Below are 18,301 nucleotides of genomic sequence, written 5' to 3'. Positions count from 1 at the left end.
GGAAAAACATGCTAGTTTTTCAGCTTCTGGTGAATTGATGAATAGCCTACCTAGAAAGTTGCAGAAATTTTGTAGCTTTTATATATATATTTTTTTATATATAGGTACATAGTTTACACAGTATATGGGGCTTATCAGTTTTCAATTTAAGTGTAAAACAGACAATTGTGTGAATTTCTTTGACAAAACTTCCAAAATAACATTGACAAAGTGAAAATGTTTAGTCTTGGTGAATCATTTTTATTTGACTCATTGATGACAACAATCTAACCGGGCCATAAATCAGAAATTTAGGTACTTAATAATGGAGAATTTCTCAAAAGATAAACTCTCTAAAACACTGTTCTTTAAGGAACTCAGCTATATATTGTTTTAGTAACTGAGCTCTTTCAAACAATATAAAAGGAAAAAGTAGCAAGTATAAAGTATCAGCATTTCTGATCTTATTAAATTACAGGCATGGATAATATAAAAAAAAGAAGTTATTGAATTGTACCCACATGGGAAGAGCAGAAAGATTCAATACTGACTTTGCTCAGCGTAAATGATTTATGAAGGTAACCGTTTTTGGTAATAGATTTGAATGTTCTCATTTGTGACCCTCAGCCCTGCTGCAGGGAAGACCGAACTCCTACATGATGTCAGGCGGATATTAGAGTTGTTCTGGCGTCGCTCCTTTGTGTACCTGCTATCATCAGAGAGCGACAGCATATGACACTGAGTGGAGCGGCTGATTTCCAGAGTGATAGGAAGGTTTATCATGTCTGGTAAAAGGTTTTAAATGTCAGAGGTGCCTGAAGCAGTCAGCCAGATCCTGTTCCTCTGCAGGCTCAGGTCTCCGTTCACCTGTTAGCTAATTGCATTCCAGCAGGAACTAGCCCGCGATATTGAGCCAAAGCAAACTGTATTGATTTGATTTTTCTGCATAACACAGTTCAGAGTTCTAGTATACAACATTAGCTGGTAAAATTACTCCCTTTCTGGGAGTTAGCTTTCTTTCTGGTTACGGTTACAAGGTTTTGCGTGGAGATAGGCAAAGCAGTCCATTTGGGTTTAGGTCATTCTTGGTCAGTGAAGCTTTACTCTGATTAAGGTTTCTGTACTTTCCCCTATCAGGATACAGGCTCGGATATCCGAGATGTTGGACCAGAATGTATCCGTTTCATTCCGGTGTAGTGATCCGAAACAGCTGTTGGTTTTGGGGTGTAAGCGGTTGTCTAGCCTGTTGTCTGACTACATCTGCAGTGTCAGGGCATGTGTTATGACCACAAACCACCGGAGTGGGTTCCATGTTCACTACATATATTATGTATTTACCTTGTGTTTCAATGAAATCACATCACCCAAGTCCTTACATTTAACACTGTACCATCCATATAAAATTCACTGACTACTGCCACGTTTTAAAATTGCTGGCCGATTTTCAAAACATACGGTGATAAAAAAAAATAAATTAAAAAAATCTCAACTAATCTCAGTGCGTGGTGTCCAACAATAGGGCAGGACCAACACACCACACACCAACCGATTTAACTCAAGACTCAGACGAGAAATCTCGCAAAACCTCACAAGACCAAACGTGAGATCAGGGTTAACAAACATGGCCGACAGGGAAGAAGTCCCGTCTTTTACCAAAGATGAAAGGGAAATCCTACAGCAGGTAAAATGTGACGCCACTCCGTTTTTGTTTACATTTTGTGAAGAATTAAGCGTCTTCTTCTGAGGTCATTTTCTTCAGCGGTTCTTGGTGCAGCGCCACCACAGGCGAGGAGGGAAACAGATTTTTCCAAAGGCTTTAGTTGGATACATCCAACCCAAAGCACCCAACCAGGATAACCAACCAGGTGCAACTCAGACATTTAACTGGCTGCCCACCAGCACTGCTCCTTTTTAGCTGGATTTAACTTGAGAATCTACAGAAATGGGTGAAAATACCCAAGAACAGTTGTTTAAATGCAACTTTTACGATTTTTTTTACATATTTGTTGAAATTGCCACTGTGCTGTGACAGCATAGTATGAGACACCTAATCTGTGCAAAAAAACTTGAGCTCCTCTGCCTTCTCCCACTGCAAACTGTAGAAATACAACACTGAGTCAGAAACGACCAAATAGAACCAGAAGGAAGGTCTTAGCGCTGTCAATCAAGCTTGTGTTCGCTACTCGCAGCCTCTTCCTTTTCTCTCTGCAAGGAAATAGAAGAATGCTCAAGCTAGTGGATAAATGTCATTCCTTTTCTTTTTTATCTTTTAATATCCTTGCAACCGTTTTGCCTCAACTCTACAGTGACCTGTTTTAGTCTTTAGTCCGTAACAAATAAAATGAATAAAATGATGGAGTGTAAATACTTTCGTGGCAAATGTGCCAGATTTTTTAAAATATACCAATAGGCAGGCTAAGATCCGTCATATTCTACCAATTGTTTTCACCTACAGCTCGATTCAGATTGAATGTTCAGCGTATACAGGCTAACGCTAACAATCAAACTGGGTTTCTGTTTTACAATCAGAACTGGAGTCAGCCAGCATTACATGACGTACTGGATGTTTCCTTTAACCAGACGGAGGTGCTAAGCTGTGGTTGGGATAGGCTCTCAATCTCCCATCTCCAGTTTGTGAGGAGGTCAAAGGAGATCTGGCAGCAGAAATTCCTACTGCAAGAGGAAGTAGAGAGGAGAGGAGAATCAATTACATGGAGCAAGAACTGAGTGGAGGGAGAGAGGATAGATTGGTTAAGATGTAGACAAGCTGCGAAAACACAGACACGGCAGCTAGCAGGAGGCTAGCAGGAGGAGGAGGAAGAGAAAAGGCATGAAGGAGGATCAATAGTTGGAGCTCAATAGGCCAATCGGACTCCGTTTTGCTGAGCAGGAATTCACTTCACGTCTCCATCCTGAATGAACACTCCGCTGTGTGTTTAGGTTTAAGTTTCTCCCCGTTGTTGCCGACAGAGTTTCTCCTCTTCCTAGATCGGCCTGATCATGAGAAACAACGTTAGTGTAGCGCCCATGCTAATCCTCGGGTCACAGCAGAACCACTGAATGGAACCAGGTTTACACAGAAAGCTGCCACTGTGCTGTGTCTGATTAGAAGCGATTATGATCTGCAATTGAACTTCTCCGTTTTGTTTTTTGTCTCGATTGAAATGAAGCACGGTCCATTAACGGTGTGGGTATACGGTCGGAGCCGTTAGCCTCGGTGACTGGAATCGCTCTACACCCCGCCGGTTGGCCTCTTGCCATTACAGTCAACAGTTGTCGTTCTGTGGGGGAATGTTTACCATGCGAGCTGGGTATCGAAAAAAATGAAGCTTTAACAGAAATAGTCAGAGGTTTCCCCCTCTGGCATTGAGATTAAAAAGAAAACAGGGCGTTCTTTAAGCCCCTTATCGTTTATGGTGGATATTTCCCGGTGTAATTCATTAAATTATAAACTACTCACCCACCAGCAAGCTAAATGGCTTTCTGGAGGGGGCTGCTCAGCATCTCCGGGCCCAGAGGTGATCACTGATTATCCTGTTAGTGAATCAGTGTGACTGCTGGTAATGGACAACATCACACATAGAGACTGTAGATACCATAGTAGGTAGAATTATCATGCGTTTCCCATTATGTGGTTGATTTTCACAGATGTATTGAGTTGTTTTTGACTCGGATCAGAATAAGTAATTCTTACATCTGCTTTACAAAACTTAAAAAACGGAAAACCAGCAAAACCCTGTTAGGTCTAAGGCCCCATGTAGCCGTCTGGATATCTAGGAAACCCAATAGATTTGTATGCGATTTGGCCTTCATCCACAATTAAACTGCTTAATATCACTAAAAATGATTCATAATAAAAACACATAGCAAAGTGGAGATTTGCACATTTTTATTTGCATTAAGTGTGTGGATCGGGGTTATAATTTTGTTTTTTCCATTATAGGTTAGTTTTATTTAGTTGACTTTCATCTAATTCAGTGTCATGTTCAAATCTAATTTTCTGACCCACATGCAGAACACAGATCAAATAGACAAATTAAATTCCTGAAGAAATGTAACCAGGGCCTGCCCAAAGTGTGCCCGTCGATTTGGACCCAGTGTTCTGATTCTTAACCAGTAACACGTCCGTGCTGCCCTACAAATTCGTCTAAACTGGACTTGCCCCTGATAAGAGCCATCTTTACTAGTGAAAGACACAGACAGACCATAATAGTCTGCAGCTCAGAGCTGTTTCTATGGTAATTAATGACCTGCACCTGGGGTGTGTCCGTCAGGTGGAGAAAGAGTTCCTATCTTTGCGAGACACTCGGCGTTGGTCTGAAGCCGCTTGACAGAAAACCATAAGCCCTAGCAAAATTTCACAAACATTTTTCGGGAGCAGGCATGTGTATCTATGTTTATGTTCGACTTCGAGACCAATAGAGCGATATTTGTGGCCGTGAGGGCAAGTTAAAAATAGTTTGAGTCAGAAATCCACTGTGTGTGCCAGGGGGAAAGAATCCCATCTCTGTGAGACACCCGGCCTCATTTTTTGCAATTTATGTAGCCATTTTAACTTCGAACCCCACTAAAAATAGCTCCTTTCGAGATCAAGCTGAGCGTTTTGATACCACTTTTGTGGGGGTGCAAGAAGAATAAATAAAGAAACGCCTTATTGGGTGTAGAATAGGTTCGTGCCATGCATAGCATGGGCAGGCCCCAATTAAAATGATTTTATTTTCTTCAAAACACGTACTTTGGTAACAGGGGGGCAACCAGGAACTAGGAAGAACTGAACACAGGAGGAGAGATGGCGAGTTCAATGGTAATTGGATTCTACCGAGTTTCAGATAAATTAAAGTCCTTACTTGAGATGAACAGAGCTGAGCCTGGGGGGGAGTATGGTTGTAGTCACCAGGGTGGAGGTCCAGGAGGAGAGGCGGAGAACTGGAGGCAGAGGCTGCGGCAGAGGGCGAACAGGTAAGCTCAGATGTGGCGGTGGAGAAGGAGGGAGCGGGACTGTCAGCTGGTGATCAACGGAGGTAAGTTGACTGCAAGAGGGGTGGCTATGGCACTCGGGCAACCAGTGGGTATTTTCCACAGCGTCTCGAAGGAGGAAGGCACAGATAGATCCAGGGACTCGGAACCAGGTGGGTATTTCCACAGCATCTTCAGATGAGTCCTGAGAAAGATGCAAAAGATAAATTACTAGAAGCTCAGGTAAGTATATCATCAAGAGAAAGGCTGCAAAGGGTTTAGTGTACCAATACTGGCTCACACTCTGGCACTGAAGTGCCAACAGTCCCCTGCTTAAATCCTTCTCCAGATGATCAGATTGATCGCAGGTGTGCTGGAATCAAAGGCTCCAGATCACGCCCTCAGGTAAGGCAGCCTAACAGCAGCCTCTAGTGGAGAAAAGAAGGACAACAGAACCCACCACCCTGGATCCCAACATTCAGTTAGTTTTTACAGTGTGTTTGCTATAGTTGTTAATAGTTTAGTTAGTTAAATATTGTTTAATTTGAGTAGTTTTTAATTACTACTTTTCTGTGTCCGAGCCTGCTGACGAATAGCAAGGGCAAGTTTGTTTTCAGAGACTTATAATCCATTTTATTTGTTTTCGGTTTGTTTAATCATTTGGACATTTAAAATGTCTTTCAGTTCCAGAGGTACATGTTCCAGAAATTACGGTACAGAGGCATTACCATTTCTGTGCCAGTAGTTAACAACGGTCTCAAAACGGCAACATTGTCATTTATCGGAAACATTTCTGGAGGCATACAATCGGGGTGAAAGTAGTTTTAAATTCTTGGGGCTACTATCCTTCTTTGTGTGCTTTGGAGTTTCTGTGCTGAAGAAATTTTTTGAGAAATGATTAAAGCTGGGTAGCTCTTGAACTGCTACAAAATGGAGCAGTATTTCCCTCAGCCCACTGGCTGCAATGTTGACACCATGAGATGCAATGATACCTAAAATCTGAACATCATGGCATGGAGTACATCCCATTTTTCCATGTCTGGCATATATTCATTTTAGCTTTTAAACTGGTTATATTGGTCCTGTGTCCAGACAGAGGGATAATCAGTAGCTTAACATCATGACCTATTGGTTCTGAAGATCCAGCAGCTTCCACTTCTCTTCCTAACATGGCATCTCCTCATCCTGACTCTCATACTGACATGAGGAACCACAGAGCTCTGTTAGGTTAAAAGCTCATCTTCTGAAGTAGGGATATTTTTCCTTTAACACTTTCCAGAGGAATCACCTCAAACCAGATGTTGGACTGGATTTTATTTCAATGTCATTTGTGAATGTTAGAGCCTCATTTTCAACAGTGAAGCTTTAAGATTGAAAAAGACTATCATTTTGGAGAAAGTTTAATCAACATCAATATTTCCACTAAATAAGAGGAAAAATAATAAAAAACCAAAAGAAAACAGTTTCATAGAGGAAAAGCCTTTCAGACTCTGAGCTCAATGCAAGATGCCAGAGAGCATCAAACTGTTTTTTTAAATTAGCAATTCATTTAATTTTACATAATTATCGTGGTAGAAGCCGTTTGTTTGTTAAATACTTAATGAAACATATTTACCGTGTTTGATGTTTGTTGTAAATGACGTATACTCACAGACTAACGAGATAATTAGTCCAAGTTTGTTGTTTATTGAATGTTCAGAAACTGCAGCAGCTGTGATGCGCCACAGCAAAGGTAAACAAAGGTAAAACAACCCGAACAAGTGACCAACTCAAAACCACTCACGCCTTTTTATTCTCCGTCTCTTTGTCATTTAAGCACACCCGTTACCGTGGCAACCGCCTGCGCTCCGCAAGTCCAGCAGAGATTACTTTAAAAACATAACATTCAGTCCATTACAATATTAGGTTTTAAGGCTTGATATTTATTTTGCGATTATTAATAAGCGCTCCCTGAACAGCGGTAGCTGATTAGTTAATTTTAAACTCCTGCTCTATGGAGGACCAAAACTGACATAATAAATGAAAGCATTATGTTTAGTTTTTCCTTTTCCTTACACATGAGTTTCCGTCAAATAATGCATATATTTTCTTTTTCATTTTCCCTTAGACATGAATTTCCGTTAAGTAATGCATATATTTTCTTTTTTATTTACCCTAAACATGCGTTTTTGTGAAAAAAAATAGATATTTTGCTGTGTCTTTTTTTGCTTCTCCCTTTTCTGCTCGCTGTATTTCCGTTTGCTGTTTTTCTGCTGCATCTTTATGTTAATAAGGAGAGCTGCCTTCTATGCCCAGCTCTTCTAGTATTGGCCTATGGAGCAGTCGGTAACACAACGAAATCACCAGGATTTTTTGGTCTGTGCCCTGCAAAGACGGCACTGAGCGACTGCACCTAAACGCCCCACAATGTCTGACGCAGTGACGTTGGTTCCAAAGCTCTATAGAGCTTCGGAGCGTGACGTCACTGCTCTAGTCGGAGGGGTATCAGCGCCATCTTTGGTGTCCATAAACATAACCGACAAAAACAATCTGCTAACAGTTTAGCAGATTTTTTAAATCCAAGTTACTTAAAATAATTTAGCTTTGGCACGAACTTGCTGCGTTATTGTCTGTAATGTCCGATCACACGACTGAAACGGTAAAAAGATGGAAAACGGACTTTCGTTTCACTATTTTCCTGCTTGGAAACAACGCGAGGAGGCTAAGCTATCGGAGCTAACAAAAAGAAAATGAATGTCCTGGTATCAGCGGTGAGACACTGATGTTACGTTCTCCAACATCCCCAGATACCTACAGGTTTGCTCCAGATATTTCCATTCTGGTGAGTGTCTAAATTTGCTTTGTTGGTTTTGTGTCATAATTTTTTGCTATGATTTTGTCTGAGTGTACTCATGTTCAGTTTCTGTTGAATTCATTTAAGTGGGTCAACCTTGTTTAGGTCGGGCTAATATTGTTTATGTAGCATAGTCCGAGTTTTGTCAGTGGACATCGGGGTTATTTACATTATTGTGAAGTAAACTATTTTACTAGTGTTATCAAATTTACAGCTTTAATACTGATGTGTGTTCTGATATGTCCTCTTAAAAGCAAACCGAAGTATGAAATGGATGAGCTCAATCCTGACTGGGGTCAAGCGCTGAATATGGGTCACTGAGGTCAACAGCACAACATCAGACCGACATGAGGCTGAGGAGGAAGGAACCCCAGGAGAGGAGATCAGCAAGGCTGCAGACTCTGAACAGGAACCATTTGTGTTGAAATAGAGTTGGAAGTGGCTGTTTTCTCTTATTTAATAATTTAATGTATTAAACATTCATGAATCGTTTGATTCAAGCACTTCAAGTTGCATGTAAACAGGTGAAGAAATGAATCACATTTTAAGTAAAAATGTGATATTTAAATATTTCAGGTAATAAACATACATGTAATGAAAGATTATATTTTAAATAAATATTTTATGTGATTAAAGTAAACAATTATATAATCAGACATCTGTAAGGACACTGGGTTTTTGGGTTTGTTTTGCTTTTCATTTTATTTAGCTTCATGTTTTAATTCACTTTAGTTTAGCCCTTCATGGTCCTTTTGATATTATTAGAGGTATTTAGTGTAGTTAGAATTATATTATTGCTTTTCCTTGTTTGTCTGAGTCCATGTCAAGCTTTCTTTAATGACTATAGTTTAATTCTATTTTATCCTTCTAGTTATTTCTTATTTCAGCCTCCTTGCAGGGTTTCTAGTAATGTTTATTTCTTAATTTGATCACCATAGGTTCAGTTATTCTTCCGTGTCTGAGTCTGTATCTTTCTTTAGTAATTCTAGTTGGGTTATTTGTTTGATTAGATATTCTAGTTCCTCTTGCTCTGTGTTCCTTAGTTCTGATTGTTAGATCAGCCTTGTTTCTATTTAGGTTCCGTTATGGTTTCCCTCATATCTTTCTCTCCTAGTTCATCAGGTTTTCTTTACTCTTAGTGTCTTTTGTGTTAGAAGTATTTTTTTAGTTCCCTGTTTCCTCCCGTTTGTGTTCCCAGCAGATCTCCTTAGTTTCTCTGTGCCACCTTCTCCCCAGCCCTCAGCAGCTCCTGTGCCAAATTACTCACACCTGCTGTCACTCTTCTCATTTAGACCATTGTCCCACTAGTTAAGCTCCTCTTTTCAGTCACAACTCGTCAGTCCAACTTGTTATCCTGCTCACCACGTTGCCAGTTGTTACCTTTGTTATCCCTCGTGTTTCCTGTTTCATTGTGTTTTGGATTCCTTTGTTTTCCCTGGATTTTGGATTTAGTTAATTTTGTTTATTAAAATAACATCCAAATAAAATAAGTCTACTGCTTGCTGCGTTTGTGTCCACCGCCACACCATGACACAAAGCAGATGAAAGAGCCCATCTTTAAACATTTAATGTGTAATTAAACAATAAAGGTGACATTTTATGAAATAGATCACACTTTAATAAATATTTGTTGTATTTAACATATTTCAGGTAAGTGAACATGTAATGAAATGGATCCAGTCCTAGAATTTTATGCAATTGAACATTACAGGTAACAAGTGATGATCATCTAAGGTAATACATTTTATGAATATTTTTTTTATATTTTTTAAAATATAATTTTGGTTAAAAAATAAAGGGGTCAAAATGGAATAAAAATATGCCTCATCTATATAGAATAATAATTTCACACAGACTTTGAGTTAATAGGTCACATGACCTAGAAGCTATTTAAGAAAAATACAACATTTTGACTACAGAAATAGCTAAAAATATATATAAAAAGTTTTAAAATGTAATAAAGGTGAGTGTGCCTCATCTATAGTCTAGTAGAACAATTTCACACATATTCAGTTAATGGGACACGATTTGGAAGCTACCAAAGAAAACATTTGTTAAAATGATTTAAATTATTATATGACTTAAAATTTTAATATAGGATAGTGTGCCTCGCGTAATAGAATGAATTACCACTTTTTTGTATCAGCTGGTCACAGGCCAAAGCATTTATTTACAGGAGTGTTCGGAAATTGACGGTCCCTATGTGAAACTCCGAGCGCTTGAGGAGGGACCAGTAGAGAACAGCTGGCCGAAATTAGCGTTCATAAATCGGATCAACCTTGAGCTGAACGTCCCTTACTCGGCGGAGCGCTGGATATCCATTATCCAACTTGAAAACAACTTCACTGCGGTCGGTACCACAATGAAATCACCGGTGTTCTGGATAGTTTCTTTTGGTCTGTGGACACCAAAAATGGCGCCGAGCGACAAAAACGTCATACGCTGTGACGTCAGCGCCAAAGCTCTATTGGCCAATAGTAGTCATAGAAGGCAGCCCTCATTAACATAACGATGCAGCATAAAAACATCAAACGGAAAAACAGCAAGCAGAAATAGCGAGCAGAAAATGGAGAAACAAAAAAAGACAAAGCAAAATATATAATTTTCTTCACAAAAACGGATGGGGAAATAAAAAAGAAAATATATACATTACTTGACGCTACCCAAGTCTATTTTTTTTAGTCTTAATTTATATTTTAGTTAATTGCAAAGGATTGTAGAAAAGTGGTTTGTATAATTCATAGGAAAAATTGCTCTAGTATTCATCGCTGTGCCTTTTTGAGTTACTTTTCACCGCATAAGACTGGCATTTTAAAATGAGTAGCTGTAGCTGATTGTACTACAGTACGTTTGTTTTATATTTCTAATTTATATCTAAAATGTATTTATAAATTAAGTTGTACACCGTGGATGTAAATATTTTCTTTTCCCTTTAAGCTGATTGGCCAATAGTAAATTCATGTGTAAGGAAACGGAAAAACTAAATATATATTTATGCTTCTATTTCTTATTAAAACATATATTTATGCTTTTATTTGTTATTATGTCGGTTTTGGTCCTCCATACTACTCTTATTGTGGTAATGGAAAAGAAACGCATAGATTTGCGCAACACCTTGTAGAAACAATTATTACTGAAATTATTACTTTTGTTGGGTCATTAATTTGAACAAATTTTGTTGATTTTTTTCTATTGTTGTTTAATAAAGTTACGAACGTTTTGATAAGGAGTCAGAGGAGGATGTGCTGGTCTCAGCGTCCTGGCTGCGTTCAGTTTGTCACCTGATGCCGAGATCGACTCAAAACCGATCGACGTGTTGCACCGCTGCTCTAGTAAAGTACGAAGAGTTCAGAAACAATATGAAATGGGAAAAAAGCTACTTATTAACTAATTAAGTCGTGCTTTAGATTGTTCTTGAAAAACTAATCAGTCACGGCTGATTAGTTGGCGCACTCACGGCTGCACATGCACCCATGGATATTTTTTTACAGCTGACAGACGAACTGCGTACCCCCGCTAAATCTTTTAGGGGTACGCAGTACCGACCATACCCTCCTACTTTCATTCATGCATACAATGCAACCTAACTATTCAAAGTGTCAGAAACAAGGAATGAGGACTCAGATCCAAGACCTGCCACTATAGCTATCCATTGACCATATAATTGCACAATTTGACATTTTGAAAATAAGTTTGCTTAATGAAAACCTGCCATTTAAAATCAACAACAACTCTGATTTGTTGATAAAAAAAAAGTTTGGCGCTAGGATGAGTTATGTTTTTATGACGTATTGAAATTTTGTATTTATTTTTTAAGTTTCAACAGAAACCATTTTTTGTATTACACAAGTCACATGATCAACAACCGGATGTTTCCGCGAGAGCAAACCACAAAGAAGAATTCGACACGAAGTAGTTGAAGGATGACATGTTTCTTAATGACTCATCGTGTAAACAAACGCATTCATGTGTGATTTTAACTGCATTTCTTGTTTAATGGAAACACAGCAATTGGAAATGTGTGATTTTTCAACATTAGTGAAATATTGAGAGAGTTTTGCGCACATTTGTAATGTAAAGCAGCTGGTGACAAGAAACTAAGGAAGTGAAGTTGTCTGAAACAACACAGTGCTTTAGTTCACAAAATAAAACAGGATGTTGAAAAATAAAACAGACCCAAGTGAAGAAAACTTAACCAGCAGAGCTGGGGCTGACACAAGGTCGACCCTACGCTATGACACTGTAAGAAAAAAATTCTGTAAAAGAACAAAAAATGTCATGGAAGAAAATTACTGACATTTTCCATTAATTGTACCAAGATTTCTATCAACTGAAATGAAGTTTTCATGTGATTTAGCAGTTTATCATGTTAAATCTATTCACAGTTTTGTTAATTCAACACTGAAAATTTACTTGGTTTTGTGGTATATTTCACAAACATTGATTTATTTTTATTTAAATGGGATGGTGCATATTAACAAACGTACAATGTTTTCATAAATATACTTGATTTAGCAAAATGCTTTTCTCCATCCAGAGTCCCATAATCAAACAACAGGAAATAAGGTTATTCACACAAATTCATTCATAAAAATAAGCCAGCAAAAATAGATTAAAACTCTACATAGTTTGAAAAACCTATTTTAAGAGGCACTGATAAGACATAGAAAATACAGGAAAAACACCTGCTAAAAGTCTTAACGGAAAGTTCGTTCACATTTCTGCAGTACAGTTCACCCAAAAACCCCTTTATTCTTTACAGTGTATAACTGATCAGTTTATTTTTTGTCTAAGTAGAAAGAGTCTTGTTGAAAAGTACAGAATGTAAATCAAATCTTAGAGGAAAAGGCCAGATGCTTCAAATCAAAAAAGCAAAGATTCCATAATGTTATCCTGGAAATAGCCAAATAAAACTACATGCCAAAAATCAATTTGAAAAAATAACATCTGAAAAAAATCATTTGACAAAATAAAATTGAAAATACAGCAGACTGTATGAATGTAGGTTCAACTATTGCATAGAGATTGTAATCTTCTCTCAAAATGTTTTTTTTTTCATTATTGAGAAGTTATATTATTGAAACGTTTATTTTTTCACATTTTAATTTTTGAAATGCATTCTTTGCGTGTAATCATATTGGAACTAATTTCTCTCCATATCCTCTGTGTCTCACTGTTTTCCCCTCCTGAGGTAACACACCAGCGCTTGTTCCGCTGTTAGCTGCTGTCTTAACAGAATCATTAACATATGTAATTGATTACTTTGAGTAAAACCGCTTTTTTCTTGCTTTTACACTAATTTCCACTTCTTTCTTCATCCTTTCAGCTGAGCTTTCAGAATATCCAAAAGGTCACAGAGTGGAAGAGATGAGATAATGATGCGTCACCTTCTACACCTAATTAATAAGCTATGATGGCCTCAACATGAAAGGAAACATCTTTTATTCCTTTTGGCCAGACATGCTCTATTTATAACTGGGGTCTGTTAATTTGATGTGGAAGCAGCGAGCTTTAATACACAAACGTGAACATGATAAAATGAGCAAAAAAAAAAAATAAAATTCTTTATCATTCTAAAGGATAGTTGGCCCAGGTGAGTTTTAATGTAATAGAGGTAAATGGAAGACTCATAATATAAGAACCACATTTACAGAATCACACTGTTTACACACACTTCCAATAGTGGAACAAATGTTCTCCTTTAGCACCTCAGCTAACTTTGAAAAATGTTTAGCACACTTAGGTCCCCTCAGTTAATTCTTCCAGGCAAACTCTAAAACGCTAATTTACTTGTCTCTTTTGACAACCTTCAGTTAAATAAAGTTTAACATCTGTGCTGAAGTTTTGGATATGGTATACTAAGATTTCTTCAAGTATTTTGACGTTTACATTCATGCTCTTATTTTGAAGTGAGTAAAGGCTATGCACGCAGCAGTGCTGTTTCCTCTCTCTTTTTCTTCTCAATAATTTACTTTATTATTTATTATTTATTTATTACAAGAGTATTATAAAATATAATATTACAAGAGTATTATAAAATATGTAAGTTACAGTGACAACATTGAATTGGTGCTAGACGGTTGTAGACTTTCAAATAGTGCCTATTTAAACTTAGTGCAAAAGCACTAGCTTCCACTAAATACTGTGGAAGTATTTAGCGATTTAAGAGCTTCTGCTAAGTAGCACTTAGCATTAGCAGAGCTAATGTTTATTATTAGTGCTTGAAGAGTAGAGGAATTAACTTTTTAGTTAGCAGTGCCCACTGCTGTACAGCTAACCAGCCCACGTGTGGTTTTAGACAGCCTTCTGGGCCAAATGCAAGATACTCTGAAGAGACAAAGATAAAATATTCAAAAGGTTTATTTTAGCAAAGAATGTGCAAATGGGATTGGTCTTGATCCAAGTGAGCTCTTGGACTCAAGAACTAACTCTGTGTGTGTGTGCGTGTGTGCGTGTGCGTGTAGGTGTGTGTGTGTGTACGATTGTTTGTCATGTCTCCCTGTGATGCCCTTTGATGAACTGATGACCTGTCCAGAGTGTTCCCCACCTCTGGAGAGAGATGCTTCAGCTTCCCCACAACCCTGCAGGAATAAAGGGGAACAGACAATAATGGGTGATTTTGGCTTTGAGTCAACTGATGTCTGCGAATGCACTGATAATATTCGGAGCACTAAGTGATTCTAAACTTACCCATTTGTGTCCCAGTGTAGTTTTGAACAGGCTGTGATCACAAGCAAGCCAATTTAAACAGATTCAATCTAAATTATCACACTTGTTAATTAAGGCAGGAGGAGTGTGTAAAAACACTTATCAATGATTAGCGGTGATAAGCAGTCTGAGCGTGGCGTAGCATGATTACCTCCCTATGCTGAGTTCCTATATAACTGAGCGAGGATACAACAACATCTGTAAAGAGCCCTGATTATGCCATACAAGAAGAGACTGCAGTCTAACGAGGATGATTCAAGACCCTTGTTTCCTCCCAAGTAGGGGTCCATAAGCAAGTAGTAGCAACTGAAGTCTTACATGACCACATATCATCAAACCTAAGCTCTGATATGGGCTAATAGTGAAGAGAAAACAGTAGAAAAAGAAGAAAGAGTAAAAGGTGGTCTGAAGACAATGAGTAAGGTGAGAAAATGTTGACAAAAAGAGTCAGTGAGCTGTACCTCACCAATCCTGGGTCCCCTTCGGTTATAGGTCCAAAAGATAATAGTATGGTACAGTTAAGGTGGAGCCAATGGTGTCACACAACACAGTCTATTGAGGGGCATGGAAAAACAAACACAAGACATGGTACTCTGTTAGACGTTTGGGTTTCACACCGCCTGCCCAGTGGGAGTCCAACTGCCAGCGGAAACGCTTTTCTGAGTACACCGGACCATAAGAAAACATATTGAACTGTGCAGTACAAGGCATAAATGTCTAAAGTGTAAACTTCCATTAAATTGAAAGCGGACAAGGTTCTCAGCATGTGTGTCTGAGGTTATAAGCCCATGTTGTGTTAGCCGCATAGGTGGCAATAAATAGAGGAGTGTCCTGTTCCTTTCTTGCTAGGAATATCCTTTTTATGACATTTCTAAATACATCTCAGTATCTAGTTGGTAGAAAAGTTGCCTTGCAGAGAGAAGATCCTGAGTTTGAATCCTGGCTCGGGAATTTGATTTTAAAGAGTATTATAAAATACTCCAGCTTTCTCCCACAATCCAAAACATAACTGTTGATTGGTCTCTCCATATATGTGTCTCCATGTATTTCTGTAATGGACAGGTGACCGGTCCAGGGTGTACCCCGCCTCTCACCCAATGACTGCTGGACAAATGCAACAACACCCTTGAGACCCTACAAAGATAAGCAGGTGTAGACCTAGGTTGGATAGATTTTAAATAGTCTTTTCTTTAGTTTTTCTTCTGTATCTAACATACAAGTTGAATTTTTCTGATATTGACTATTCAGACATTGAAATAGTTTCTTGCACAGCCATCATTTTTGCTCCATTTTATCAGCCTACAGCCTCGTTCCTCGCTTCATTTGCATCCGCTGCGCTTTGGAACGGCTACATTACAAAGGGTCCGTGCAACTAAATATATCTCCTCAGATGGTTTTCACGCAGACCTACAGTTTGTTTTCCTCCCATTTACACACAGATTGGGAGGTTTTTGCTGGCTGTGAAAACAATTCCATTGCCCACGGAGCGCACTGATGGGGAAGGAGCCTGTGGAAGGGGAGAGTTTGTTGATGATAAGAAGAAGCAAGGGGGATGTCTCTCAGTCCGTCTTTGCCACACACATCACAACTGAACTCCATTTACAGTGCATCAAAGCATCTCTCCATCTCATTTCTCCCTAATAACCTTCCATCTTTCAGGGCTTTTCATTTAGCCTCAAGTACTCCAAATGATTCCGCAGAAATTAAGCGCGCTGCCGAAGGAGAGGCAGCACAAAGGAGGGAAGATGAGATTACCAGCGCAAACTTTTTTACAATTTCCATTTTCCTCCGCGTGCCTCTCTGCTGAACTCTATTCGGATTCCATCACGGAATCTCGCCGTTTAATTTCCTTCTTAATTAGCCGCCTTTCATTCAGAGGGAGCGTGCTGTCTGCCTTCCCGGTCCTGCTGCTGCAGCCTGTTGACATGGCACGGCTCAGTGTGAGAGTGTGTGTGAGTAGCTGTGGGTGGTCAGTCACTTGTGTTTCCAGGAGACTAAATCAATAGGCGGTTAGCCGATAAGGCCGGGTGTATGAGTTCATTGCTTGCTCCAAAAAAGGGAAAGACTTAAGGCTCTGGAAAAACCCTCATGGCAAGGCTCATGTTTATTTGTGGGCTTTTACACAATCCAGCAATAGCATAAGTGAATATACACACACACGCACAAATGCACGCACACACACACATGCGCACACAGATGCAGGTTGGATACAGTTTGGTGATTCTGAACTGTGGCGAACAACCCCAAGAGGCTTTGACTGGTCACACTGTTTATCATTTGCATTAATGAGGGCACGTTCATGACTGAGTGTATGCGTGTGTGTCTGGGTGTTCGGCTAAATGAGTGCACCTGCGTGCGCTTCTGTTCCCGTACGTGTGTCTGACTGCAGTGAACAGCGAGGATCTTTGTATCGGCACCCGTCTGTTCTCCTTGTGCATGTGCTTTGTGTGTGTGTGTGAGCTGCTCAAGTGTGTGACATTTAATGATTTTGACAAGTAGCCGGTACAGGCTGAACCTGTGGGAATATCACAAGTCAATATTTCAATACAACACCCACAATGCCCTGTAGCGAGAGGCAGGAAGTGCACACAGGAGGGTTAATAAGCCTGGGATTTTGTCAGAACGTTGCACGATGCGGTAGATAACAAGGTATGTGTCTGTTTCTGCATGCATGCCCTTCATTTCTTAGTTGTGCTGTAGCCTCGCCGCACACTAACCATGCAACTGTTTCCACATAAAACAGCGGGCCAAGCGAGGTGTTAGCAGTGATGTTTATGAGGTCTCTTTTCTCTCAGGGTGTCTGCAAGTTTCAAGGTCTGTACTTTCTCTCTCTTGCAGGAACAAAATGACATAACTCTGTTCTTGCGTCCCAAGTCTGGGAGTTCTTGCAGTTTTCATTGACACATCTTCTGGGCAAAGCTTAATTCTCACGTGGTGTCTGACAAGTATTGGTGTGTGTGTGTGTGTGTGTTTACTGATCTGATGTTTGGATGCTTAGGATGTGAGAAACTCCTAGGAGTACTGCACTTGAGAAACTTTGTTTCATTTCTTGTGAAATATGGAATGTCCTGACCAGAACAAACATTGTTCTTGTTCTTTTCACTCTTGAGTATAAGAACATGATTTTCTGTTTTAGCAGGAACTGTCTTAGATCACCAGTCCTCAATAGATACCATCCTCCAACCTTTAGACATATCCATTCTCCAACACACCTGAATTAAATGTTTGTCTCCTTATCAATCAATCAATCAATCAATCAATCAATCAATCAATCAATCAATCAATCAATCAATCAATCAATCAATCAATTTGCTGACTTGCTGAAATATGTCATATTTCAGCAGTATTTGTTGTGTTTTACACCATAAAACACAAAAAATAGCAGTTCTCTATACAGTTGAATGAGACTGCTGATGAGATAATGTGATTCTTTAATTCAGGGTAATTGAGAAGAAATATCTGCAAAAGTTGCGTAATTGTACCTCTTGAGGAATGGACTTAGTCCAGTGGTTGAATAGCAGAGTTACATCATGGATGTTCAGCTGACAAATCTGAAGCAACTGCCTGACAGTATCATATCAATTTGAACTTGAATCTCTGATCTAATATCTTGTTGAATCTATGCCATTAAGAACTGAAGCAGTTCTCAGTTAAAAGGGTGATCCAACCGAGTACTAGCAAGGTGTACCTTTATACATTCATAAAAGACCCATACTCTAGTGCTCCGACCCCACAGTGGGGTCTGAACCTGAACTTTGGGAGCTGCTGATGCCAAATTCTCATGAAAGTTATTTTTCATCTGGGATTTCATGTTACTTAGTCTTA

At 39.1% G+C, this 18,301-nt stretch overlaps 1 long non-coding RNA gene across 1 annotated transcript; it reads left to right on the top strand.

The window, feature by feature from the left end:
- The first annotated feature begins 5,898 nt into the window (after positions 1-5,898).
- LOC145553088 (uncharacterized) lies at positions 5,899-9,258 on the top strand. The gene is made up of 2 exons (XR_014089278.1): positions 5,899-7,756; positions 8,023-9,258. It is a non-coding gene; the product is annotated as an uncharacterized LOC145553088 (long non-coding RNA).
- Positions 9,259-18,301: the final 9,043 nt, after the last annotated feature.

This window comes from Poecilia reticulata, chromosome 10 (genome assembly GCF_904066995.2).
Source record: "Poecilia reticulata chromosome 10, P_reticulata-male-v2, whole genome shotgun sequence".
NCBI classification, from domain to species: Eukaryota; Metazoa; Chordata; class Actinopteri; order Cyprinodontiformes; family Poeciliidae; genus Poecilia; species Poecilia reticulata.
Note: the sequence above shows the minus strand (reverse complement) of the source record. Positions and strands in the feature narration are given on the sequence as shown.